Genomic DNA, 4,219 nt, shown 5'->3' with positions numbered 1-4,219 from the left:
AACGTTTCCCATTATTTCTTTTTAATGGAGACTTTAAAAACAGCAAAATAGCTGTCTGCTCTTGAGGAAGAAAATAAAGCAACTTGGAGGTCACATGTGTTCCTCCTCCACCCCCAATTTTAGCAGAAGAATTATGTATGTTTGCACTTGCCCCCATTACTCAAATGCTTAATGCACAGCTCTTCTTCGTAAAGGGGAGAGTTCTGTCTCTTTTATGAATCATCCAATTCCCAAAGGTGGAAATACTTCGTGGAGCAGATTAAAATGGTTCAAGATTAACTAACTTGCGTTGGCTGGAAAGAGCCGCTCCTGAGAGGAAATGGTGGAGAAGGGGTCAATTCCGAGCAGCATCTATAGCTGAGTTGCATCATCGGAAAAGACCAGGCAGCCAGATGGGCCACGCAGAACCTCTGCCTGGCCCCCTGACTGCCCCCCGTTTCCCTGGACCCCCCAACTGCCCCATAGCTCGCCCCCACTCCCTAACTGCCCCCAGATTCCCAGTCCTCCAACCCCTGCCCAGCTTGCCCTGACCCCCCCCCAACCCCATCCTCACCTGGTCGCCCTGGCCCAGGGTGGTCTTCCCCAGAGACAGCTCGGATCAGCCACTCTGTCCCAGAGCCCTCCCTGGGCTGAGCTGCTCCTGTGACATCACCCCCAGTTTCCCTGGCATCACGGAGTAGCGGGGGCTCCGTGAGCTCCCCAAGTGGGCTCAGCCCCCACCTGGCTCAGCATCTTAAGGAAGCCGCGGCTCAGGAAGATAGTCCAGGGCTACCTCCAGCTGGCAGCCACGCTGCAAGGCCCCCCCTTCCACTCCCTGTGGGACCCTCCGTCCACCTCAGGCCGGGCCTCTTCTGTCTGCCAGGAATGGCCATCGTCAAGGCTTCAGCTCAGGACAAGCCCAAGGCCACCTCATCCTCCAGACTCCCCAGATTTCCCTTTGTCACGCACGGTAATGACCTCGGCATTGATGTGGCCTGATGCCTGGCATACAAGACAGTCAGCTGGAGGGCAGGGCCTGGGCTCCCGGCAGTGGAAGGGGCCCTAGTTGGGCAGGGATCTGGAGGGGCTGAGCCCACTAGACTCTGGTCCCTGAGAACCTCTGACTGCAGAACGTTGCCAGAGGAAAACTGGTTTTCCAGCAGAGGGAAGAGCAGCAGTGATTCTCAGAGCAGAGGAGACTGTGACTGGTGCGGGTGTCCTGTCTGCAGGGCTGGGGGTCTGAACAAGGCATCGCCGGAGGAGATCCAGGGCTTGAAAGCGCTCTGCAGACCTCCGCGATCGTCAGGTCTCCATGCCTAAGTGCCATCTCACCTTCTCAGCAGTATCTTCTCCCTCTGCCTCCCCAGCCCTTCTCTGTAGAGATGAAATCATGAAAAGAAAGTGAAAGTTGCTCAGTCATGCCCGACTCTTTGTGACCCCACGGACTGTATAGTCCACGGAATTCTCCAGGCCAGAATACTGGAGTGGGTAGCCTTTCCCTTCTCCAGGGGATCTTCCCAACCCAGGAATTGAACCAGGGTCTCCTGCATTGCAGGCAGATTCTTTACCAAGTAAGCTATCAGGGAAGCCCTTGAAATCATACTACAGTAACATGTTCAGCTCAAGTGAAGGAGTTGTTAGGCAACACCATGCCCATTGTTCTCTTGAAGCCTGTTACCACCGCGGCTGCCTGGTCTTCTAAAAAGTTTCCCACACGTATGAAATGATTCATTCTCCCCTGAGAAAGAGAGATGATCCAAACCAGGGCTTCCCAAATGGGGGTCCCCTGAAACACTGGTCCACTGGGTTAATAGATTTCCTGTTCACACGGGGTTTGAGACACGCTACATAGAAGGGGCTTATGTTGGATGAAGGGCTTCTCAGGACCTTTGGTGCACATGGCGCCCTGGCCAGCCTCCCGAGGCTGTAGCACAAGGCGTCCCCTGCACTTGTGAACAGGACCGGTCTCCCTCATTGCCTTCCCCACTTTGGGGGGAATACCCCCAGCATCTCCCAGAAGGGTGTCCGTGGCACCTGGTGTAGAAAAGAGAGGTCTAAGATGCATTGGGTGATGCACAGACACAGACCAGAGGAGATGTGTCCTGCCAAGGGCTGATGACTCAGACGCCTGTAAGAACACTGGGTCCCAGACAACGTGAAAGAAGCTGCCTCTATTAGGACCGAGCTTGACACCCTAACAGGTGTGCTGCCCTTAAAGTCATCTGTGAGCCCCCCCAGATGACCGCCAGCAGGACTCACCTGGCAGTCCCCTGTGGTCCCCAGCAGACCCGGCCGTACTCAGGCGTCCTTGGCCATAACCATCAACACCCCAAACCACCCCGCTCACCCCCGGTTGGCTTGCCAGCAGTGGCAGGTCTTTGTCTTCCTGTTGTGTCCACAGCTGGAGGGAGGGGGGCCCTGGATCAGCCCAGCCTTGAGGCCCCCTGGGGTCACAGGCCATCTCAGTGTGGTCCTCGAAGGGGGCTGGGCTCGCTCAGCAGCAGCCTCTCTATTCTGACTCCTCCCCAAGCCCTGGGGAGCCTGCACTGGGCTATCAGAGGGCTGGGCTCGGGGGCTGCTGGGGGCCCGGGGTGCTGAGCTGCTTTGTCCCTTAGCCCCAGAGCTGGCGTGCAGAGCTCTGCCCACGAGCCTTTCCTGTCCCCGCCCGGCCATTCTCCCCACGCCCAGCTCCTGCCCACGTCTGTTCCACCCCCACCCGTGTCCCTCTAAGGGTGCCTGCAGGCCAGAACATTCTGTGCCGGCCGCGCAGGCAGTCTCCCTGTGGCTCCGTCCCCTATACCCGCGCTCCGGTGCCCACACTTCCTGCCAAAGCCGCTGAGAAGGGGGCAGTCCTAAAGAAGAGGTGGAATGGCTGGGCCGAAGGTGGCCCCAGGAAAGGGAGGGGCATCCTCCTGGCCCGAAACTAAAACCTTGCGTGTCAACGTAATGTGTGTCTCTGGCGTGAGAGCCCACCCCCTTTCTGAGCCGGCCACACACGCTCAGAGAGAAACCTCCTCGAGAAACCAGCCAGCACCCACCCCAGCAGAGGCGCGACACTCCCGAGCCCTGCCCAGGCCAGTGAGCCCTCGCTCTGGTCGGGAAAGAGCAGGGCAGCGTCCTCTGAGAAGTCTGCATGAGGAATTGTTATCTGGCCCCGTGGTCACCTACTGAGGGGCCAAGAATGCCCTGAAGAGAGCAGGAATCAGGAACCTGCCTCCTGGGTGCCCCGGCAGTTCCCTGGGGAGCCACTCTCTGGGGCCCCTCAAGACCCACTGAAGAGGCGGCCAGGGTGCGTGCCGAGCTCAGGGAGGCCAGGCAGACGGCAGCTGCTGAGACTCCTGGGGAGGGTGGTCTCTGGGTGCCCCAAGAGCATGCTGGGAAGCATGGAGGGGAGCAGCCAACTGGCTGGGGGGCCCCTTGTGTAGTGGTGCCCACGCCCCGCTGGGAAGGACACCTGGGAGCCGGAGGAGAATCCTTTTCCTTCGCTGGGCCTGGAGGTGGCACCCCTGTGACAAAGCCTAACATGCGTCAGTGGCAACGGGATACATAGTGTGAATGGTATTGTGGACTGTGTCCGGTGTAATAGTATGTTACATCATGATTCAAGGTCTGTCTATAACTTCATTTTATTGCCTACAAAGTCAGGTAGGCCCAAAGAATTGATGCTTTTGAACTGTGGTGCTGGAGAAGACTCTTGAGAGTCCCTTGGACTGCAAGGAGATCCAACCAGTCCATCTTAAAGGAAATCATCCCTGAATATTCATTGGAAGGACTGATGCTGAAGCTGAAACTCCAATACTCGGGCCACCTGATGTGAAGAACCAGCTCATTGGAAAAGACCCTGATGCTGGGAAGGATTGAAGGTGGGAGGAGAAGGGGACGACAGAGGATGAGATGCTCGGATGGAATCACTAACTCAATGGACATGAGTTTGAGCAAACTCCGGGAGTTGGTGATGGACCCGGAGGCCTGGCATGCTGCAGTCCATGAGGTCGCAGAGTCGGACACGACTGAGCGACTTATCTGACTGACTGACTGAAGTGGAATAATGCCTTCACTGGCTGTACTTTCTAAGTCATGCAATCAATTTTCAATTCCATCCATCAATCATGCAAAGATTTTGGTTAAAATTTTGCCTACTCAATGTTCCTCTTCCGTGATGTTAATGAATAATTTACTCTTGTAAATTAACTGGATGGAGTTGTGTTTTTCTATTATTTAACTGATGGATTTAAATCTC

At 56.2% G+C, this 4,219-nt stretch overlaps 1 long non-coding RNA gene across 1 annotated transcript; it reads right to left on the bottom strand.

The window, feature by feature from the left end:
• On the bottom strand, positions 1–2,492 carry LOC145505830 (uncharacterized). The gene is made up of 3 exons (XR_014053308.1): positions 2,327–2,492; positions 554–1,353; positions 1–309 (listed from the first exon to the last, which is right to left on the bottom strand). It is a non-coding gene; the product is annotated as an uncharacterized LOC145505830 (long non-coding RNA).
• Positions 2,493–4,219: the final 1,727 nt, after the last annotated feature.

Source organism: Giraffa tippelskirchi, chromosome 5 (assembly GCF_054371585.1).
Source record: "Giraffa tippelskirchi isolate mGirTip1 chromosome 5, T2T-mGirTip1v1.2.pri, whole genome shotgun sequence".
In the NCBI taxonomy this organism is placed as follows: Eukaryota; Metazoa; Chordata; class Mammalia; order Artiodactyla; family Giraffidae; genus Giraffa; species Giraffa tippelskirchi.
Note: the sequence above shows the minus strand (reverse complement) of the source record. Positions and strands in the feature narration are given on the sequence as shown.